General features: G+C 46.1%; 1 long non-coding RNA gene across 2 annotated transcripts; it reads left to right on the plus strand.

Annotated features, from left to right (window-relative positions):
* Nucleotides 1-21,510: 21,510 nt before the first annotated feature.
* LOC119267569 lies at nucleotides 21,511-23,972 on the plus strand. 2 transcript variants are annotated; one of them, XR_005132492.1, is made up of 3 exons: nucleotides 21,511-22,067; nucleotides 22,233-22,584; nucleotides 23,675-23,972. It is a non-coding gene; the product is annotated as an uncharacterized LOC119267569 (long non-coding RNA). The 2 variants fall into 2 exon arrangements; XR_005132491.1 differs by having other exon boundaries at nucleotides 22,233-22,502.
* Nucleotides 23,973-24,143: the final 171 nt, after the last annotated feature.

A 24,143-nucleotide genomic window follows, 5' to 3' on the forward strand; every position in this document is an offset into this window, starting at 1 on the left:
GTGGGGCATCGGGGAGGAGAGAGGGAGACAAGAGAGAGTAATGGGCGGGGGGTGGGGGCTCGATCAACCGTTAGTTAGGTTAGGTTAGTTAGCCTTTGCTGTCTGCTGTGGCTTTGCCGTCTACTATCAGACGACAAAGAGGGGGGGTTAAGTTTTTGTAATCGGCTCGTTTGTGGGGGCCACCTCTCTCTTTGCCGTCAGCCAGCTGACGGCAAAGAAGTGAGAGATGGCAACGACCAATTTTGTCGTCTGCCAGTTGTTTGTCGTCTGCTTTTTGGCAGTCGATGGCAAAGACCTTCTTTGTCGTCTGCTAGCAGACGGCAAAGAACTGGCAGATGGCAAAATCCCTGATTCCAGTAGTGATACACTCTCTGTTATTTTATAGTCAATTTGGGAACATATGAAACGAAATTGGAAGAGGGATTGCGAGGAAATATGCCTCACCACGATGGAGAGCAGTAACTAACAAGCTTCTTAATGCAAACCCGGCCGGACCACAGGAGAGGCGAGGGTTACTTCATCGATATGCTCGAGGGTGGCTGTCGAGCAAACGAAGATGGCGAGGTGCAGGCCGCCGTGTGTTGGGAACGGCAGTGGAGGTCGGCTTGACGCCGAAGAGCGGGCATACGGCCGAGGTGAGCACAGCGGCGCCGGAGAGGGTTCTGCTGTGGATCTTGGGGAGGGGGGAGCTGGTGATGGAGATTGGGTGGACTAGTTGAGTGAAATGCGGGCGAACGATGGGGTTGTGTTGGGGACTCCTGGTGTTGGCGGCCTAGGTGAAAAGGGTGAATAATATCCTCGGTCGCCGCGCGCGCGGAAAGGCCCATGCAAACGGTTGCCTCTAAGCACTCGTGTGCAGAAACAGAATAATTTCGTTTGAAATGAAGACGTACTAATTTTGAAATGAAGACATGAGTTCATCGTTTCGCCTCTAAATTTTTGTCACGTAAAGCAATCACAATTATACCACGGGTTTGATTTGCTGGCGCATTTCAGGTCTCGTGTGCTATATGTAAGACATTTTTTGGCATTTACCGTGCATTTTGGCATATAAATCAATTCCTAGCTGGACTGCATTTCCTGTCGAAAGGGATGAGGGTTGTTGTTCGATCTGGGAGCATCCAACAGTGTAGATGTATGATCCATGGGGTTTGGGTTCTGGACAATCAGAACGCACGACTCAGATCGCGCGCGCATTAAAGGGGGGGCATCGACCATGGTTTGGTAGGCACACAGATTTCGTGAGTGAACTGTGTGCTATTTGAAAACATTTTTTTGGAGGGGCTATTTGAAAACATTTACATGTGCTGTCGAAAGGGACGAGGATCATCGTTCGATCAAGGAGAATCCAACAGTACAGACGTACGATCCATGGGGTTTGGGTTCTGGCCAATCAGAACGCACGACTCAGATCACGCGCGTGGCAGAGGGGGGCGGGGGGCATCAGCCACGTTTTAGTGGACACACGGCTTTCGTGTGTGAACCGTGTGCTATTTGAAAACATTTACAGCACCTAACATCATATTTTTGTTCGAATGAAAACATGAGTTCATCGTTTCGCCTCCATTTTTTTCCCATGGTAAGAAATCACGAATGTACTAAATGAGTTGACTTTCTGGTACATTTTACCAGGCGGCAGGCCTCGCTAGCAATCTCAAACTTTGAATATGAAAAAAAAAGAGATCTCTTTTCTATACCCCTATATAGTGTGCGAATAAATTTGAAAGTTGGTCATTGGATGAAGCTAATCCGATGGTACAGAGATGGAAAATCCGAGCACTACTAGCCGTTGGATATCATCTACATTCCACCAGATTCTGCCACATGTACAATCTAGAAGACTCCAAGGTTGAACTTAAGCATAATGCACAAACCTCAAAACACAAGCACTTCTCCTTTGTTCTCTAGAATCTTCCATATCTTAATTGCCCAAACTTTTTTTCTAAATGAATTGTCACTTTTTGTTTTTAATTTATGCTTTACAATGCAAAATTCCATGAATCTTGAAATAGATATTTTTATAAAATTAATTGATTTTGGATGAAATGAACTATAAGAATTAAACGAACATCTACATCATACATATATAACTCAAAGCTTACATGCTATAGTGTGGTATTTATTCATAATTTGGTTACCAAATGTCATGCGTTCAATGCACATGTACCTTACTAGTGTATATATATACAACTACACGTGCGTGTTAGCAAGATCATTTGTGTGTCGCTTTGCGAGTATTCATTCATTGTGCGAGAAACGGGAAAAAACTTCAAACAGTTCGGCCACAAGGTGCGGCCAGAGGCGTAGGCCTTGTTGGTATTTTAATTTCAGGAAATGCATATAGAGTCCGGAAAATAACGAAAATCATTCTATCACTGTCGCGTGCTCTCACGATCGCATGGAATTTTTTTGGTAAAGTTTGGCACAAGTTTTGGTGCTCGCACCTTCTATACCGGAACATCTCGCAAGAAGGATCACAGTTTCCAAAAGAAGATGTGGCACTTCGGACTACAAAATGTTAGTTACTAGCTACATTGTTCCGGCCCATTTCAGGTCATCTGCTATGTTTAAGTCATTCATTGCACTTACCTTGCATTGCATTTTAGTGCATATAATTAATTAAAGTCAAAGGAGAGTCCCATCCGGACACGGGAAGAAGTCTTCAATCTTGTATCTTCATAGTCCAATAGTCCGGCCAAAGGATATAGTCCGGCTGTCCGAGGACCCCCTAATCCAGGAGTCCCTCAATAGCACCTAAACCATGCTTCAATGACGATGAGTCTACCGCGCGGATTGTCTTCGGCATTGCAAGGCGGGTTCCTCCTCCGAATACTCCATAGAAGATTTTGAACACAAGGATAGTGTTCGGCTCTGCAAAACAAGTTCCACATACCACCGTAGAGAGAATAATATTTCCACAAATCCAATCTGCCGACCGTTTTTCATAATGTGATATATTGCCGTGGTCTGGTCATGACGAACCGTTTTTCCGAGCCCGCCACTGCATGTGTTGCGAGGCGGTTTTTATTGGCACGTCCTGTCGAAGCAGAGATCGTGTCCCTTTTTTCACGGGATTCTCATCAATACGGGTATAGGTAACCCAATTGTGCCCATTGGTATGACTCCTTGATTTAGGCAAGTCCCAAACGGCCACGCGGAGGACGCTTGATATTCATCCCCTTTATAAAGAGGCCTAGGCGTGTCTCCTTCCTGTCGCGCTCAATCGAATCCTCCCCCACCTCGAGGTCCAACACCCAAGGCTCAGGCTAGGCGCTTCGGACCTACAATCATGTCCGGATCCAACCTTGAAGGTCAGTGGGTGCCCTCCTCTGTCACAGAGAAGGACATCAAGAAGCTAAGAGAGGCTGGGTATTTGACTGGCGAAATCTCGCACAGGCTGCCTGCTCGAGGGCAGGTCATTCCCACTCCCGAACCTGGCGAGAGTGTCGTATTCGTCTCCCACTTCCTCCGAGGGCTAGGTTTCAGTCTAGATCCCTTTGTCAGAGGGCTCATGTTCTACTACGGGCTCGATTTCCATGATCTGGCTCCGGATTCCATTCTTCACATTTCGTCGTTCATCGTCGTGTGTGAAGCCATCCTCCGCATTACCCCACACTTCGGCCTATGTCTCAAGACCTTCAATGTGAAGCCGAAGATGATTGAGGGGCGACATGCAGAGTGCGGAGGTGCCGTAATAAGCAAAGTCGCCCATGTTCCATGGCCAAAGGGTTCCTTCCCGGAGGTGTCCAGTTTATGGCAACGAGAGTGGTTTTATATCATAGCTCCCCGGGGTACCAAGTGGGTGGCTGCCCCTGCCTTTCACTCGGGCCCCCCGCCACAACTGACGTCATGGATCAACAAGGGGCTGGACTGGGGGCCAGTAAATGATGTGCCGATATTGCAGAGTCGCATCCGAGATCTCCTCAAGAGAGATATCAGCCTGGTCACAGTAATGCAAGTCGTGCTAGTTCGTCGAGTCCCGCCTTGCAAACGTCGACCCCTCCGTATGTGGGAGTTCAACCCGGAAGGACCGCGAGCTATTCAGCACTTCCTCGGCATGACGCTCGAAGAGATGTATTGTTCTTTGGACCACAAATAAGGTGTCCGGATACCACAGAGGATGCGGGTCTGAGCTGCAATCGTCCAGATACCCAAGTAAGTAGTCCTTCGGTCAAACACGTTGTCTCTTTATTTATCACAACATCATTTTGAAAAGTCGCTCTTTGACCAGGACTGGGTAAAAAAGGCGAAGATGATCAAGTGTTCGGCCCCCCTTCCCGAAGGCTTAGCAGATCTGGTACTGGCCAGAATGCTTGAGCTCGCGCCTTATTAGGAGCACTCAGGGGAAGATAAAGGGGGGAATAAAGAGGCTGAAAGCGGGCCTCGCTCATTATTCATCCAAACCGGGGGAATTAGCGCCTCCGCGAAGGAGGATAACCGGGGAGAAGAATCTGAAATTCCCTCTCCCCAAGGAAGGAAGAGGACCACCTCTGAAGACTTGGAAACAATGGTTTCCAAACAAGGGAAGAAATCTTTGCCAGAGTGTCCGGCCCCGGAGGGTACCCTTGTCGCACAGTGCCCCAAGGGGATCATCCCTCCACCGAGCTGTAAGTAAACAAAAAGTACTTAATAGTAAAAATATCCTGCTTTACTTCTGAGGACAATAACCGAAGCATATATCTTGTAGTTCGGATCATAGCCCCTCTCGACAGAGTTCGTCTTTGGGGGATCTTCTTCCGGAGATGATGGAGAGCGAAACACCTCCTCATGCCACCCCGCCTCATGAGGCGGGCGACCCTGAGGTGTCGTCACAGAGGGTTTCTCCTGATCCGCCAAGGCCAGAGGGTAATCCTTCGACCACCCGAAGTCCGGAGTATTTGGCTCCTAAGGAGAGCAACAGAAAGAGTCCGGAACCGTCCGGTGTGCGATCGTATGCACTGAAGGATCTTCTGGAGCAAGCGGCTATCTCAAAAGCACATCGTACGCTAATGGGTAGGGTGGTTGAGAGGATTTCATCCGCCGAAAGCGGGTTGCATGAAGCTTTTATGAGTTTGCTGAAAGACTTTGAGGTATGTGAAATAGTGTATGTTTTTTATGGTACCGCACACGCTAGGTGTGCCATATGAAGATAGTAGCCCCTGCGACTCTGGTTGCTGTCGAAAACGGCAGCAAACAGAGGATCATAGTCCGAGGTAATAATCATGCCGCCTTCATGTGCAGGTGGCTGAAGGTCCGGTGGCTAGCCGGACTGGTGAGTTTGCCGAGCTGAAGCGGCAACTTGATGCGGCAGATGCCGACATCGTGCTTGTAAACAAGAGGCTCGACGAGGCACAAGGTATGTGATTTCTCCGATGATCAACACATAGTAAGAGGAGCATGATGCTAGTATCTTCAATATGTTGTGACTGCAGATGGGGCTGCCTCCATGGAGACCCTTCGGGCAGAACTTGCCCGAGCCAAGGAGCAAGCCAGGAGGAGTGATGCGGCCACTCTAAAGGCGGTCGAAGAGCTGAGAGCCGAACAGGCTGCGCATTGCCAAAGTAAGGATAAAATAGCCAAGATGTCTATTGAATTGAAGGATGCCACTGATTGTTACGTACTTCTTGAAAAGGAAAATCGAGCGAAGGTGACGGACCTGGAGAAGGCCATGGTAGCGGCCAAGGACGGTCGCTCTAAAATCAGAGCGGCGAAGGAGGAGCTGCGTCAAGCCAGGGAAATCGTGGCTGGGAAGCCCTTTTTGTTGCAGATGAAGTTCAGAGATCCTAAGTATGCCCCTCTTGATCAACTGTGGAGTTCTGCAGACGCATACGTGGATTTGGAAGCAAGTGCTGCTGATGCGGCCGAGTATTTCAAAGATAAAAAATATCATGAAGTGGAAAAGTTGTTCTGGTCACAGTTCAATGTTCCAGTGTGTCCGTTGCTGTTGAATGAGAGAATGGCCGAGTGGCCCGAGCTCCATAGGTTGTCCGAGCTTGCCATGAGGTCTGTTGTGGATCATCTATGGACGGAAGGGCTAAGGCCAAATAGTTATTTTAGTTTAGTGCAACAATTCCTTGGTGCTGTGTCGCGCATCGACGCTATGAAGAGGTCGACGTGCATAGAGGGTGCGTGGATGGCTCTTGCCTGTGTCAAGACATACTGGCGAGAGATGGAGGCCACCGCTATTGCAACCCAGAGTTTGGCCATGGGCCGAGTATCTGCTGAGCACTACTTTGAAGAAGTCCTTGAAGGCGCTCGTTTAATAGAGGCTCAGTGCTCAAAGAATATTATGTTCTAGTGACACGTATTCCCATTGTAAGAATAATGTTTATTGAATTATAAAGGCTGCGTTTATACTTTTGCCTGAAAGTATTATGATGCCTCCTGTGTGGCCGTTTATGTATATATGTATATAACCTGAAAGTTTGCAGTCGTCGGCTTCAACCCCCACGCATATAAAGCGGGGGTGTTCGCAAAAAACTCGTATTCACACTTGATCCAACGTCTTGGTCAATTAAGGAGGTGATAGCGCAGCGAACGAGGCAATCAGACTATATTTCTTTAACACTTTCACTTAGCCATAGGAGTTCGACGGTGGGACTACTATATAGCCCCTGGTACCTCCGCGCTCGCCCGAATACGGGGCGCGTACATACATGACCGGGAAACGGCCCTTCGTTAATGCGAAGGAATCCCGAAGATTCAGCTAAGTCATCGAGTGGTTGACCAGTCTCGCGCTTTATCATGACAGTCAGTTTTCGGCTTTCTCTACTTAGGTGCTCATCCAGATTAACCAGGGCACAATCGCAGTAGTTCTCCCGGTGCCACCTTAGCCGATAGAGCGGAACGTAAGGTAGCAAAACATGGGAGCCGGGCAAACCCAACATTTGACCAAAGACATGATTCAGAGCTGATGCATATAAGGCCAAACTCGCGACGCCGAACACTCCCTAAGGTATTCGGTGTTTATAACATATGCCAGGCTGAGCAATGCCCTTGATAATGAACCCCGAGTGTCCAGGTACGTGCAATGTTCTGACGTGGCGAAATTCCAATAACGTCAGCATCCTTCTCGGTTGTACGGAGTATCCGGAGGATGTGAACAACAAGAGACAGTAAAAAAGGTTTACACAGGGTCTTAATCTAAAAAGAAACCTTTGGGCGGCTCCCTGCTGCATGTCTGTGCCTGTGTCTCCGTTGTGCCGTATCCTGGAAGGGTGTAGCACGATTGTCATCTATAAAAGAGAAGAACTTAGATGAAAGTTGTCGTGCGAAAAATTGGTTATTCTCAATAAACCATTAAAATTCAAGATAAGTAAAGTTGAGCCGAACTAGCCCTGTTTACACGCGGGAAGCCCCTGATACGGTCTATGGGGGTATAACCATCAAACCTATCTCGGGTTTATCTAAGCTGTTATAGCTACTAATGCGCCAGACTCGTCTAGTCGTGTCCGCGGTCTTGACGACCGATCATCTATTCTGGTTGGAGGGGCCGTTTAGTGTTCAGCTGTTAAACCCGTCGCACATTCTTCCGCGCGTAAGGAACGTTCAATATTTCCGCTAATTGTGATGATGCCGCATGGACCGGGCATCTTAAGCTTGAGAGAAGCGTAATGCGGTACTGCATTAAAACGAGCAAAAGCTGCTCTTCCGAGTAGTGCTTGATAGCCACTTCGGAATGGAGCGATGTTGAAAGTTAACTTTTCGCTTTGGAAGTTGTCGGGAGAACCGAATACAACCTCTAGTATTAGCGAGCCCGTGCAGCGGGCCTCTGGGCCTGATATTACTCCCTTGAAGGTAGTATTACTGTGGCTGATTTTTGTCGGGTCTGTCCCCAGTTTGCAGACTGTGTCCTGATATATCAGATTAAGACTACTGCCGCCGTCCATAAGGACTTGTGTGAGATGGTATCCGTTTATTATTGGGTCTAACATCAAGGCAGCCAATCCTTCGTGTCGGTTGCTTGTCAGGTGATCCCTGCGATCAAAAGTGATCGGGCAGGCCAACCAGGGGTTGAACTTAGGGGTGACGGGCTCTATGGCGCGTGTGTCTCGGAGTGCACGTTTGCTTCTCCTCTTCGTCACGTGGATCATGTTCACTATTTTGACCTCTGGTGGGAATTTTTTCTGTCCCCCAGTGCTTTGCTGGCGAGGCTCGTCCTCGTCTTCACTTGGTGTCTCCCTCCCCTTGTGTTCGGCGTTTAGCTTACCGACCTGCCTGAAGACCCAGCATTCTCTATGGGTGTGATTTGTTGGTTTATCGGGGGTGCCATGAATCTGACATAGTTTGTATAGAATTTTGTTTAGGCTGGACGGTCCATCTCTGCTGCCTTTGAAAGGCTTTTTCCGCTGACCCGGTTGAGAGCCCCTGAATCCGACGTTTACCGCCGTGTTATCTGGGTTGTCTTCTTTATTTCGACGCTTGCTTTTACTGCATCGTGGTTTTCCATTTCCATCCCTGACTTCGGATGTTCCTGGGTCGCTAGTGCTACTACGAGCTAACTAGCTATCTTCGCCCGCGCAAAAGCGGGTCATGAGGCTTGTCAGGGCTGCCATTGTTCTCGGATTTTCTTGGACGAGATGTCTGGCGAGCCATTCATCTCGGACGCTGTGTTTGAAAGCTGCTAAGGCTTCAGCGTCCGGGCAGTCGACGATTTGATTCTTCTTAGTGAGAAATCTGTTCCAAAGCTTTCGGGCTGACTCTCCCGGCTGTTGAATTACATGACTTAAATCGTCTGCATCCGGAGGTCGGACATAGGTCCCCTGAAAATTATCCCGAAAAGCATCCTCAAGCTCCTCCCAACTTCCAATTGAGTTATCAGGGAGGCTTTTCAGCCAGTGCCTAGCTGGTCCTTTCAGATTGAGGGGCAAGCACTTGATGGCGTGGAGATCGTCTCCGTGAGCCATATCGATATGGAGGATAAAGTCCTCAATGCAGACCCCAGGGTATGTGTTTCCGTAGTACGCCTCTATGTTTACTGGTTTGAATCCTTCTGGAAATTCGTGGTCCAGCACCTCATCGGTGAAACATAGGGGGTGTGCGGCACCCCTGTATTTGGATGTGTCGTAGCGTTTTGACGGTTGTAGTGTTCGGTTTTGGTTGTGCGCTGGAGTGCGTTTCCTTGATTCGTAGATGGATCTAGTCGCGCCGGTCTTCTGATGCAAGTCCTCACGTGAATCATGTGCTGACTTATGTGCGACCTTCTTAGCCTCTCTATCGCTGCCACAAGGTGGTTGATCCGACCGGTCAACCGTTTTATTTTTTTGGCTGTGTGCGCTCTAAGGCCTCATCATCAAATTCAGGCAGTAGCTTTCGCTTTGGATAGCTCTTTGTGTGGTAACTACCACCATACTTTTCTTCATTGTCGAGCACTTTGTTCCATCTAGTATTGAGCATATTCTGCGGGGCCTTAAGCCTTTGCTTCTGCTTCTTTAGACTCCTCGCGATGGAAATAAGCCTTTTGCAGAGGTTCTCTTGTTCCAAGTGCCTTTCCGGGATGATGTGTGCATCTTCATCCGGACTATTTTCCTCTCCGGAGCAAGGTTGATGAGCTTTATCCTCGGGATCGCTGTGTTCGGACAGCGGATCCATACTATGTTCGCCATTTGTTGGTTCATCCTGCTCTGCCGCTGGGTCAATGTGGCCGTCGTTTCCTCTGGAGTCGACTGGGGTGTTATTTTCTCTTGCGTTGTTATCGCTGTTTTTGCCAAGGTGGGATTTGGAGCGGCGCCTATGCCGACGCTTTGTTTGCTTCTCGAGGGAGCTATCCTTCGCTGCATCCTTCCATTCCTCGTCATTGTTTTCTTTGGGTGTATCCACCATGTATATGTCATGTGATGAAGTGGTTGTCCAGCGCCCTGTGGGCGATGGTTCCTGTTCCTCTCCTACATCGTCGTCCATGTCGTCGATGTCTTCAGAGTCAAAATCGAGCATGTCGGTTAAATCGTCGACAGTGGCTACTAAGTGGGTGGTGGGTGGGGAGCGAATTTCTTCGTCGTCCGCATCCCATTCTAGCTGGACATAGTTCATCCAAGGTTCTCCTGACAAGGAGAGAGACCTTAATGAATTTAGCACATCGCCAAAAGGCGAGTGCTGAAAGATATCCGCGGAGGTAAACTCCATGATCGGTGCCCAGTCGGATTCGATAGGCACGGACACAGGCGGCTTGGAGCCCGTGGCCGGGGACGAATCCAATGGTTCGGCAACACGCCTCTCGTGAGGGGTGAAGTCAGTATTCGGCTCTATCACCACTGAGAGTGCAGCCTCCATGGTGGGTTCTATCCACCCGTCCTCGGATGGCGCAATTTGTTCCGGATTGAGGGCCGGAGTAGATGCAGGTGTGATCTCCCAAACACCGTCTGACGGCAGAGTTACATCATGATCGTCGTGATTGTGCGGCGCACCCAACATGGGTTCGAATCCTTCGAAGATCAAGTCTCCGCGGATGCCGGCAGTATAGTGCAAGTTTCCAAACCTAACCTGATGGCCAGGGGCGTAGCTATCGATCTGCTCCAGATGGCCAAGCGAGTTAGCCCGCATTACGAAGCCGCCGAACACGAAGATCTTTCCGGGGAGGCAAACCTCACCCTAGACCGCATCGTTGCCGATGATCGAAGGAGCCATCAAGCCTTACGGTGACAGCTTAGTGGAACTCTCAATGAAAGCACCAATGTCGGTGTCGAAACCGGCGGATCTCGGGTAGGGGGTCCTGGACTGTGCGTCTAAGGCAGATGGTAACAGGAGGCGGGGGACACAATGTTTACCCAGGTTCAGGACCTCTCGATGGAGGTAATACCCTACTTCCTGCTTGATTGATCTTGATGATATGAGTATTACAAGAGTTGATCTACCGCGAGATCATAGAGGCTAAACCCTAGAAGCTAGCCTATGGTATGATTGTTGTTGTCCTATGGACTAAACCCTCCGGTTTATATAGACCCCGGAGGGGGCTAGGGTTACACAGAGTCGGTTACAAGGGAGGAGATCTACATATCCGTATCTCCAAGCTTGCCTTCCACACCAAGGAGAGTCCCATCTGGACACGGGAAGAAGTCTTCAATCTTGTATCTTCATAGTCCAATAGTCGGGCCAAAGGATATAGTCTGGCTGTCCGAGGACCCCCTAATCCAGGACTCTCTCACCCATCGATTGATGTTAATGCAAGGAGTAGGGATTTCCATGCAACAGATGCACTAGAGCTAAAAATGCATGAAAGCTCAACAAAAGAAACTAAGTGGGTGTGAATCCAACTTGCTTGCTCACGAAGACCTAGGGCATTTGAGGAAGCCCATTGTTGGAATATACAAGCCAAGTTCTATAATAAAAAATTCCCACTAGTATATGAAAGTGACAAAACAAGAGACTCTCTATCATGAAGATCATGGTGCTACTTTGAAGCACAAGTGTGGAAAAAGGATAGTAGCATTGTCCCTTTATATATATTTTTGGGCCTTCTCTTTTTTAGGACAATGCTCTATGAATGATGATCATCACGCTTCTATTTATTAAAAATCAATGATTACAACTCGATACTATTACAAAGTATGACTCTATATGAATGCCTCCGGCGGTATACCGGGATAACAATGAATCAAGAGTGACATGTATGAAAAATTATGAATGGTGGGTTTGCCACAACTACGATGTCAACTACATGATCATGCAAAGCAATATGACAATGATGAATGTGTCATGAAAAACGGAACGGTGGAAAGTTGCATGGCAATATATCTCGGAATGGCTATGGAAATGCCATAATAGGTAGGTATGGTGGTTGTTTTGAGGAAGATATAAGGAGGTTTATGTGTGAAAGAGCGTATCATATCACGGGGTTTGGATGCACCGGCGAAGTTTGCACCAACTCTCAATGTGAGAAAGGGTAATGCACGGTACCGAAGAGGCTAGCAATGATGGAAGGGTAAGAGTGCGTATAATCCATGGACTCAACATTAGTCATAAAGAACTCACATACTTATTGCAAAAATCTACAAGTCATCAAAAACCAAGCACTATGCGCGTGCTCCTAGGGGGATAGATTGGTAGCAAAAGACCATCGCTCGTCCCCGACCGCCACTCATAAGGAGGACAATCAAAGAACACCTCATGTTTCAAATTTGTTACATAACGTTTACCATACGTGCATGCTACGGGACTTGCAAACTTGAACACAAGTATTTCTCAAATTCCTACTCAACTAGCACAACTTTAATATCACTACCTCCATATCTCAAAACAATCATCAAGCATCAAATTTCTCTTAGCATTCAGCACACTCATAAGAAAGTTTTTTTACTAATCTTGAATTCCTAATAAATTAGGATTAATTCCCTAATTTAAGCAAATTACCATGCTGTTTAAGACTCTCAAAATAATATAAGTGAAGCATGACAGAATAATAGTTTCTATAAAACAAAACCACCGCCATGCTCTAAAAGATATAAGTGAAGCACTAGAGCAAAAACTATATAGCTCAAAAGATATAAGTGAAGCACATGGAGTATTCTAATAAATTCTGAATCATGTGTGTCTCTCATCAAAAGGTGTGTACAGAAATTATGATTGTGGTAAACTAAAAAGCAAAGACTCAAATCATACAAGACGCTCCAAGCAAAACACATATCATGTGGTGAATAAAAATATAGCTCCAAGTAAAGTTACCGATGGAAGTAGACGAAAGAGGGGATGCCTTCCGGGGCATCCCCAATCTTTGGCTTTTAGGTGTCCTTAGGTTATCTTGGGGTGCCATGGGCATCCCCAAGCTTAGTCTGTTGCCACTCCTTGTTCCATAATCCATCAAATCTTTCACCCAAAACATGAAAACTTCACAACACAAAACTCAGTAGAAAATCTCGTGAGCTCCGTTAGCGAAAGAAAACAAAACACCACTTCAAGGTACTGTAATGAACTCATTCTTTATTTATATTGGTGTTAAACCTACTGTATTCCAACTTCTCTATGGTTTATAAACTATTTTACTAGCCATAGATGCATCAAAATAAGCAAACAACACACGAAAAACAGAATATGTCAAAAACAACACAGTCTGTAGTAATCTGTAACTAACACAAACTTCTGGAACTCCACAAATTCAACCAAAATAGGACGATCTAGATAATTTGCTTATTGATCAGCAGCAATTGGAATCAATATTTTGTCATGTTCTGGTGATTTTTAACAATTATTTTCATGAACATAAAGTTTCTGGAATTTTCAGCAAGATCAAATAACTATCATCCAAGAAGATCCTATAGGTTAAACTTGACACAAACACTAACTAAAACATAAAAACATATCTAACCAGAGGCTAGATCAGAGATTTATTCCTAAACAGAAGCAAAAAGTAGAAAACAAAAAATAAAATTGGGTTGCCTCCCAACAAGAGCTATCGTTTAACGCCCCCAGCTAGGCATAATAGCAAGGATAGATCTGGGTATTGCCATCTTTGGTAGGCAATCCATAAGTGGCTCTCATAATATATACACAAGGTAATTTAATTTTCTTTCTAGGTAAGTGTTCCATGCCCTTCCTTAACGGAAATTGGAATCTAATATTCCCTTCCTTCATATCAATAATTGCACCAATCGTTCTAAGGAAAGGTCTACCAAGAATAATAAGACATGAAGGATTGCAATCTATATCAAGGACAATAAAATCTACGGGCACATAGTTACTATTTGCAACAATAAGAACATCATTAATTCTTCCCATAGGTTTCTTAATAGTGGAATCCGCAAGGTGCAAGTTTAAAGAGCAATCATCAAATTCACGGAAACCTAGCAAATCACATAAAGTTTTTGGAATCGTGGAAACACTAGCACCCAAATCACACAAAGCATAGAATTCATGATCTTTAATATTAATTTTAATAGTAGGTTCCCACTCATCATAAAGTTTTCTAGGGATAGAAACTTCCAACTCAAGTTTTTCTTCATAAGATTGCATCAATGCATCAATGATATGTTTGGTAAAGGATTTATTTTGACTATAAGCATGTGGAGAATTTACCACGGATTGCAAAAGGGAAATACAATCTATCGAAGAGCAATTATCATAATTAAATTCCTTGAAATCCAAAATAGCGGGTTCATTAATATCTAGAGTTTTGATCTCTTCGTTCCCACTTTTATCAATTTTAGCATCAAGATCTAAAAACTCCGAATTTTTGGAACACCTTCTAGGTAAAGGTGGATCATATTCAGTCCCATCATTATCAAGATTCATATTGCAAAACAAAGATTTAATAGGAGACACATCAATAACTTTTAGATCTTCATCTTTATTTTCATAGAAATTAGAAGAACACACTTTCACAAAGCAATCTTTCTTAGCACGCATCCTAGCGGTTCTTTCTTTGCACTCATCAATGGAAATTCTCATGGCTTTGAGAGACTCATTGATATCATGCTTAGGTGGAATAGATCTAAGTTTAAAAGAATCAACATCAAGAGAAATCCTATCAATGTTCCTAGCCAATTCATCAATCTTAGGCAACTTTTCTTCAAGCAAAGCATTGAAATTCTATTGCGAATTCATAAATTATTTAACACTAGTCTCAAATTCAGAAGGTAACTTATTACAATTTCCATAAGAATTGTTGTAGGGATTACCATAATTATTACAGGAATTACTAGGATACAGTCTAGGATTAAAGTTTCCTCTATACACGTTGTTACCAAAATTATTCCTACCAACAAAATTCACATCCATAGTTTCATTATTATTCTCAATCAAAGTAGACAAAGGCATATCATTAGGATCAGAAGAAACACTTTTATTAGCAAATAATTTCATAAGGTCATCCATCTTTCCACTCAAAACATTAATTTCTTCTATCGCATGCAATTTTTTATTAGTGGATCTTTCGGTGTGCCATTGGGAATGATTAACCATAATATTATCTAGGACTTTAGTAGCTTCTCCTAAAGTGATTTCCATAAAAGTGCCTCCCGCGGCCGAATCTAAAAGATTTCTAGAAGCAAAATTCAATCCAGCATAAAATTTTGTATAATCATCCACAAATTCAAACCATGTGTTGGGCAATTATGTATCATTAATTTCATCCTCTCCCAAGCTTGTGCAACATGTTCATGATCAAGTTGCTTAAAATTCATAATGTCGTTTCTAAGAGAGATGATCTTAGCGGGAGGAAAATACTTAGAGATAAAAGCATCTTTGCACATATTCCAAGAATCAATACTATTTTTAGGCAAAGAAGAAAACCAAGCTTTAGCACGATCTCTAAGCGAAAAAGGAAATAGCTTCAATTTAACAATATCATTATCCACATCTTTCTTCTTTTGCATATCACACAAATCAACGAAGCTATTTAGATGGGTAGCGACATCTTCACTAGGAAGGCCGGCGAATTGATCTTTCATGAAAAGATTCAATAAAGCAGTATTGATTTCACAAGATTCAGTATCAGTAAGAGGAGCAATCGGAGTGCTAAGGAAATCATTGTTTGTCACATCCCTAGTTCTGGTATGACCTAGGCTAGCCCTTCATGTTTGCGTCATGTTTAAATTCCATTTACATTTGAAATGGGGATTTGTGAAACCCTCAGAATCATTTCTGAAAATGACCCAAGTAAAAATTGCTCCAAAAGGGTCCAAGAAAATGCTCATGTTGCTCTCTGAAAATATTGGACAGAGATAAAAATCAAACCAATATTTTAAAGAGCTCATAAGTATTTATTTTGGGCATTTGGAATTAATCCAGTATTTATTTGTGTTGGATAAATATTTTTTATATACAAAATATTGCCAATATTTCTGAATTTTGGTGAGGGGCTTTGGATTAATTCCTTAGGTCCCTGCAAATTTGACAGAATTAAATAAAATGATTTGGTATTTTTATTAAATCAAAACAAATGTCAGAAAATAGAAAACAAAAACAAAATAGAGAAAAAAAGAGGAACTACCTGGACTTACCTGGGCCACTTGCTGGCCTGGCACTGCACACAACTGGCCCAGCTGTGCGGCCCAGCTGGCCCAGCTCGCCTCCTCCTCTGTCGTCTTCCTCCCACCAGGAGGACGCGCGCGTGGCCGCCACGCGCGAGCACACGCCGGCCACCTCCTACTTCCCTGCTCGCCGCTGGAGGCATCCGAGGGCGACACGCACCCCCCTGAAAACCCCTCGACCCTCTCCTCCTCTCCCTCGCTCTCCCTCCTCCCTTGGACCTCTCTCTCTCTCAACCCCGCTCCTCCCCGAACGGCTCCGTCGCCACCGCTCGCTTTTGCCGTGTCCACCGTGCTCCCCTCGCCTCGCTGCTATGTCCAAAAGCTCCGCCACCTCGTCCGCAACCTCTCCGCCAAGCCACGCGAGCGGACGCGCCCTGCAGCGGCTCCCCCGACCTCTTCTTCAACCTCGGTCCGCCGGAGATCCCCTTCGCCGCCCACTTGCTCCGACGCTTCCCCGAGCCAAGCGAGTCGCCCATCCGACTCCCTGTGAGCTCCGCCATCTTCTCCCTTGCTCCCCGCGCTCGTACGCTTCCTCTAGCCGCCTCCTCTACCAGAGCCGAGCCGCTCCGCTGCACGAGCTCGACGCTGGCGTCACTCCGGTGACCTTTTGGTCACCACTGGTGCCTAACGCACTCCTGCACCCCCACGAGTCCGACGCGCCTAACCGCGGCTCCTGCCATGCTCTGCACCGTCGACTCGTTCGACGCCTAATCTCCGGCCGCCGCCGCGAGCCCCGCTCCGACAAACTCCGGCCACCCCGCGCCCTCCTGCTTGCTCCATCCGACGCGGACGAGCTCCAACTCCTCGCCTGTGGTCTCCGCCGCACTTTTGGCCGCCGGAGCGACGATCGCGAGCCCCTCCGTCGTGTTCGGCCTCGCCGGCGGCTAAACACCGGTGGGATTTGACCCCTTTGACCACACCGGCCGTCAGGTGGGCCCCATGGGTCAGGTGGTTAGCTTAAGGCTAATCACCCTCTAACTAAACCCCTGAGCAACTGACCAGTGGGCCCCAGCACCACTAATCTAAATTAGATTAGAAATAACCCCTCGATTAAACTAACTATGACACTAACGTGTGGCCCCCACATGTCAGGTTTGACCCGGTTGACTGCTGACGCAGTGCTGACCTCAAGCTGATGCAATACATCATTTTCTGGTTTTAAATAAATCAGGAAATTCCAGAAATTGTTATAAACTTCAAAAATTCATAGAAATTCTACCATAGCTCAGATTGAAATAATTTATATATGGAAAATGATCAGAAAAATTCAATCTATCCATCTGTACCATCTACATGCATGACAAACCAACCTATACATGCTGTATATATGAAAACATATAAATGGCATATTTAAGAGCTTAATTTGGAGTTTCCTTTGAGCCCTTGGTTCAAATGGACTTCAACCAAATAAATGCTAGATGCATTAACTCAAACAACATCACATACTCATGCCATGTTCATGCATCATATTGTTGCATATGCTTGTGTTTGATGGCCGACACCGTTCCTTCTCGATAGGTCCTGCTCCAGAGAGTGTTCGAGAGTACCTGTCTGAGGAGCAGTGCCCCCCCTGTTGATCTACCAGGCAAGCAAACCCCCTTGTTCATTCCGATACAATCCTACTCTCTTGCTCTTGCTCTTATTTATTGCATTAGGACAACAATGATTCAACTGCTACTTTATGCTGCGGTAGTTGAACCCATTCCTCTGCATGACCTATCATTGCCACAATAAATAGTTAAAACCCACTAGCATGTCTAGGAGTTGATTGAGCCATGTTGTGTTCCTACCATGCTTTGCCAGCTATTGCTTAGACTATGTCAGGTCTGATTCATCGGGAATGAATTGGAGAGTTACGATATGATCCGGTGCTAAGAGTTAAGCGTGTGAACACGATTTGGTAAAGGTAGCGGTGAGAGGCCATGTAGGAGTACATGGTGGGTTGTCTCATTGGGATCGTCCTTAAGAACTGAGTTCTGTGTAAGTTGTCCAATGACTAGCTACTACCACACATTGGGCTCCGGGCGCTCCAAGCTCTCTCGACTTATAAACCGCCTTGATCTCTGTCCAGGAGTTGCAAATAGTTTCTGGTGTTTGTCGGTAGTGCTATTTTTCTACTGAGTGGCACCCGACAGGGTGGACTTGGGACAGACTAGGCACACGTGGCCCGGTGTACCGAGTGGCACCCGGATGGTGGGCTCGGGAACCCTGTACACATCGTTTGGGGCCGTGAGCGAAACCCCGGCCGGATCTCCTTGCGGATGGAACCCGAATAGGTGATAAACCTGGACTAGAGTCTAGTGTGGTTAGTCAGGTCGTGGCCGACACCCTCGCCAGGCTTCCGCTTGAAGGTTGCCGAGATACATGACGTGTATATGGTGATAAGTGGTGAGGGCGTGTGTGAAGAAGTACAACCCTGCAGGGTTATCGTGATCTATTCGAATAGCCGTGTCCTCGGTTATGGACTTCTTGGATGCTTACGTGGTACATAGACAACTTAAAGTGGATACTCTAAAATGCTCAAGACAAGTGTGAGTGCTATGGATGGCCTTCTCGTAGGAGAGAGACGGGGATGAATCCATAGTAGTGTATTGATGTGGTGCTTAGTGGACTCGTGTGCGCTGCCTCACCTCAAAGAAGTTTCTCGTTGTTGTAGAACAGGATAGCCACTGAGTCAAAGCTGGCTTGCTGCAACTAAACCCCACATTACCTTCTTGATACAATGCATGTATGATAGGGTCTGATGTAAGTCTTGCTGAGTACCTTTGTACTCACGTTTGCTTTATTTATGTTTTGCAGGTGAGACATCTGTCTCACTAGTAGTACCGCTTGGACTTCGACGAGTAGCTTGTTACCTCAACTATGATCTTGTACCTTGGAGGGACTTGTAGATAGTCAGGCTTCTCGGGCTTTTTCTTTTGTAGTTGTCTGTACTCAGACATGTAATGCTTCCGTTGTTTGTATGCTCTTAATGATGGGTCATGCGACCCCTGTTTGTATTAATGCTATGTGGCTCTTCTGAGCCTTTATCTATATGAGTTTGCGTTATGTTGTGATGCCATGTTGTACAGGAGATACTTGCATGTTATGCGTATGTGTGACGTGTATTTCTATGCGTGGGATCTGACAATCTAGTTGTTTATCCTTGGCAGCCTCTCTTATGGGGAAATGTAGTCTAGTGCTTCCTTGAGCCATAGTAGTCCGCTACAGCCCGGTTCACCGGAGTCCTGCTAGCCCAGCACTACTGCTCAGAACACTTGACCGGCCGACATGTGTTCCACTTCGTTCCTATGTTTGTCCTTTCGGGGAAATGTCACGCGGTGACTTCCGGAGTCCTGTTAGCCTAGTGCTATAGCCCGGATTCATACGTTGTTGACCGACATGCTCGATGTGATTCATGTATGCCTGTCTCCATAGGTCTGTGACGCTTTGGGTTCACAACTAGCCATGTCGGACCAGGTTCTCTGTCATATGGATGCTAGCGACACTATCCTTTACATGAGCCAAAAGGCGAAAACGGTCCTGGGCCATGGTAAGGTGACACCCGTGGGGATACCGTGCGTGAGGCCGCAAAGTGATATGAGGTGTTACATGCTAGATCGGTGTGACTTAGAATCGGGGTCCCGACAGCTTTGGTATCAGAGCCTGACTGCCTGTAGGATTACCAAGCCAACCTGGTCGAAGTTGGGTCTAGAAATTATTTAGCTCTATAGGGGAATTGATTGTGGAAGGGAACATAAGGCTCTTTTACTCCTTATACCTCATGCCCTTCTGATCTAAGTCATCCTATCCTTCCTACGGTGTTAAGGAACTAGGCTTTCTCTTCCGTCTATCAGGATCATGTGTTACTACTCCATAGTCTCTTAGGATTGGTTGATCAGAGTCATATTCCAGTTTTCGAGTACTTCCGGTGTAGTCTGTTTAGTAATATCCCAGAACCTTGAGTGAGGATGTTGAGTATGGTGCTACCCCTCTTTTGCAGAATGTCTCATTTCGAGCATTTTACTGTCGTTATGCTGCCGGAATTTTCCTAGGAGTTCAAGAGATAGTATTTTTCCTCGTACTATATTCTACATCCTTATGATGATGCTGAATCCATCCTTGTTTCCTTGGTTGGTTCTTCAGGATGTCGTAAGTTAACCGAAGTTATGTTGCTCGTAGCCGGAACCACGAAGATGGTAGGGATGAGGATCCTCCCGACCAGCCTTCGTTGGCGGAGTTCATGTTAGATACGGAGAAGAACAAGCGAGAGTCTAACCGCTTGTTAGCACGTATTGAGGAGAACACCTCCCATCAGTGCAAAGAGTCAGCGTCCATCTATGATTTCATTGGTCTGAAACCACCTACCTTCCATCATTCCATTGAACCACTCGATGCAGATGACTGGCTCCATAGTATCACACACAAGCTGTGTTCTGCGAACGTAGCTGAAAGTGACAAGGTCACCTATGCTGCTTATCATCTGGAAGGTCCTGCTAGTATTTGGTGGCAGAACTATGAGGCTATGCTTCCAGCTGGCCAGATAACCACCTGGAGAGATTTCACCGAGGCTTTTCGCGAGCATCACATTCCTCAGGCTCTCATGGACCGCAAGAGAGAAGAGTTCTGTAGTTTCACTCAGGATAAGATGGCTGTTGATGCTTACAGTAGAGAGTTTGAGAACCTTGCCCGCTATGCTACAGAAGAGGTGTCCACGGACGCCAAGAAGCAGGCTAGGTTCCGGAATGGTCTCAACCCCAAGTTGCGTCGTGATCTCCACTTACATCATTGCAATACATTCCAGGCTCTTGTGAACAAGGCCATTAACGCAGAAACAACTCAACTTACTTACGAGGAGTCTCGAAAGCACACCCGTGATTTGGGTTCTTCTTCCGGTTCTACTTCGCAGAAGCGCCGGATTTGGGTTCCGAACTCCGCTCTTCCACCCGGTTATACACCAAGGCCTTCTTATGTGGTGCCTCACCCAGTTCAACCGTATGCTCCACCTAGGCCTATCGGTAGACCGCTTGTCAATGCGGGTCCACGTCCTACCTCAAGGACTTGCTTCACATGCGGAGAGCCAGGACACTATGCACGTGACTGCTCTCAAACCAACTATGCTCCACCCCAGCGTGAGGAGTCTGTTGGCCGTGGTAAGCCATCACGCAAGATGATTAGTGTCAAGTCAGCTCCCACTGAACGTGGATGTGTGCATCACGTCTCAACTAAAGACGCTCATGATAATCCAGATGTCGTTCGTGGCACACACTACACCACGACACAAGTTTAAGGGCAATTAACTGCCGGGAAAAATCAACAATTTGGGGCAATTAACTGCCGGGAAAGTTTTGTCTGCCGGGCAAAACTGTACATGTCACTGTAACTGCTGAGAATGAGAAAGGAAGAAGGGCAGATCATCTGGCGGCATCTTTAGGGTCAGCCTAATTGCCCTCGAATCCCAATGGGGTCAAGTGCACTGCCGGGAACCACGTTGATGGGGCCAAAAATTTTGGGCCCAATAGGTGCGAAACGCTAGAAGTCGCTGGAAAGCCCACCCGCGGCCTTAATTTCTTTCCCCTTGTCGCTCCTTCTTCCCCCTTCTCGTTCCTTTTTCCCCCAGCCGCCGCAATGTTCCGCCCACCCTGGCAACACCGTCGTCGACCTGGCCCGTCCAGATCGGCCGGCAAAGCGCTGCCACCCCCACCCTCTTCATCAAGCATGCCGCCTCCCTGCACCCCTAACCCATGCCGCCCCTCCCGCACCCCGAGTCCTTGACCCACGCCGCCACCTAGTCCCCTCGACGGCCGGCACCCGCGCGCCCTCCGACCCATGCCGCCACCCAGTCCCCATCGGCGACGACCTACACCCACGCTTCTGACGTCTCACGCTGCCACCCAGTCCCCATCGGTGATGACCTACACCAGCAATCCACGCCGCCGCCCGTCCCCATCGATCCACTTTGCAACCATGCCCCCACCCAGAACCGCCGCCCCATTCCTCGAGCACGACGCTGCCTCAGCCCCCTCACCACCCATGTCGCTGTCCCAATCCCCCACCACGAAACCTCCCCATTCCCTTCGCCATTGCCGCCTCTGCTTCGCATCGCATAGTAGCACGACGTCTTGTGTCAAAGGAGAAGGTCCAAGTGAAGTAAGTTATTCATTAACTTGATTTCACTTGTGTTCTACATCAAAGTGCTCCATATGTGATGCTTCTTACTAAAGGGAATCCCGTCTCAACACATCAAAAAATCAATTAAAAAGATTTGGCACTGGTTGTGGTTTGTTGATATTGTTTGTTATTCTTGCGCACCAGGTGTTTGAGTTTTTGTCAAACCAATAGCAACATCCTCAGAGTGAGTCGCAGCTACAGGCCGCCCTTGAGCTCTGTTCATACTTTTTTTATTGTGTTGTGACATGCAGGTTTTTGTTGTTGTGTTGATTTATTAAATTTGGCTATGAGTCTAACTGGATCTGATAGGTAAGAGGCTCAAGCTGAACCCCTGACCCTCTTATGTCTCTCCATGTGCCTTCTTATCCGGTGAAGGATACACCAGCGCCAGCCACGTACTGGTCAAGATCGATGGTTAGTGGCCCTGCTCTGCCCGCATATAGCCTTAATGGGGATGCTGTCTATGTTAGCTTAGTGCAGAATTAGATAAGGCCAGGTACTTTACTAAATCGTTGTCCTATGCCACATTGCTAAATACAGTAATTATTTGGGAAGTTTACATCCACTGAATTTCTATCTTGGCAAAAGCAGATCCTGATTTGGTGCTGATTTTTGCCATCTGCAACTCCTTTTTTTAGTTATAATTATGTTGAGAACTAGTAAGATTCACACAAACATCTCATTTTGTATAATTTAATTTATCCTGAGAGATAGGCTTTATAGTACCTTATTTCCTAATAGCTGCATAAATAACCCAATAAGCCTTCAGTCCTACATGAGTTTTCAGTTACGTTTGTAATTGCCTCTTTTGCTCTGATTTTTGGTTCTCAGCTAGCCATAGTGATATCATCAGAGACGTGTTTTAGGTATGATAGCAGGGGTGTTTGACATATGTGCTCGGCCAGGGAATCATTCCAGAATGTACCATATGTCAAACACCCCTGCTATCATACCTAAAAAATAGTATAGGACGGACTGAAAAATGAAAAGAAAAGAAGATATGCGCCTAGCGGTAAATACTTGTTTGTTTGATTGCCATATCTAATTAACATATTCATGCCCAGCTTCCTGGCATATGTAATTCCGGTTATATTTTAGCGTGGCTTCAACAAGAACAACCTCGCTGATTACGTTGATCAACAAGAGTACGCCTAAAACATGACGCTGGCTATTATTCTTCTAATATTTATCTTTCATATCCGTCCTTGTGTTGATCAATTCCTGTGTGCTCTAATTAGTGCTAGTTCAAACTCATTACCTAGAGATATCATAAATCATTCCAAACAGGCCCTCTGTGGTTTTTTGTTGGGTGTACGAATTGAAGCTAAAGATGAAGTTGCAGTTAATGGTCATCCATCTTGCTGCGATTTCAACATTATCTCTGTTTTATTTTGACCCTTTTATTTTTTGGCAGTAATGTTAGTCGTGAGATAAGTGGCACCACTAAGTCATAGGGAACTTGCTCTGCTTTTATTTTGACCCTTGTGGAATTCGGACCTCCTCTTTCTTGCAAGTAGTTGTCCAAATGGATTTGTGGAACATGTGTTCTTCCGAGCTGATCTAATTGGCCGCTTCTTTTTTTACAGGTCATCGGTATAATTCTTTTGCATCCACAAATTTGAAGAGGTGTGTTTTGTGAGCTAAAAGGATGTTCTGTTGGGTTCTGTTTCTCTGTGTTCTATTTCTATTAACTGAAACAAGATGTTATATTTGGCGCTTTTGTCTATGGTGCAATAACCTACAAATGTATGCCTATGTGTGCATGGGCATACATGAAGGATCGTTGTGTTGTAATACTGTACTTGTGAACCTATATATGCTTGTATACATCATGGATTGTTGAGATACATATATTATGTCTAATTGATGCAACTTTAATTACTATGCGTGCGTGTTGTTACATATGTACTATACTTGTTGGCACAAAATGAAGTGAAGACAAATGAATTGGAAGGGGATTTGTGTGCAAACAAACTATACAATTAAGGGCAGAATAACTGCCGGCAATACTTCTATCTGCTCTGGATTGTGAGACTACCAGGAAAAAACTATATG

This window comes from Triticum dicoccoides, chromosome 3A (genome assembly GCF_002162155.2).
Source record: "Triticum dicoccoides isolate Atlit2015 ecotype Zavitan chromosome 3A, WEW_v2.0, whole genome shotgun sequence".
Taxonomy (NCBI): domain Eukaryota; kingdom Viridiplantae; phylum Streptophyta; class Magnoliopsida; order Poales; family Poaceae; genus Triticum; species Triticum dicoccoides.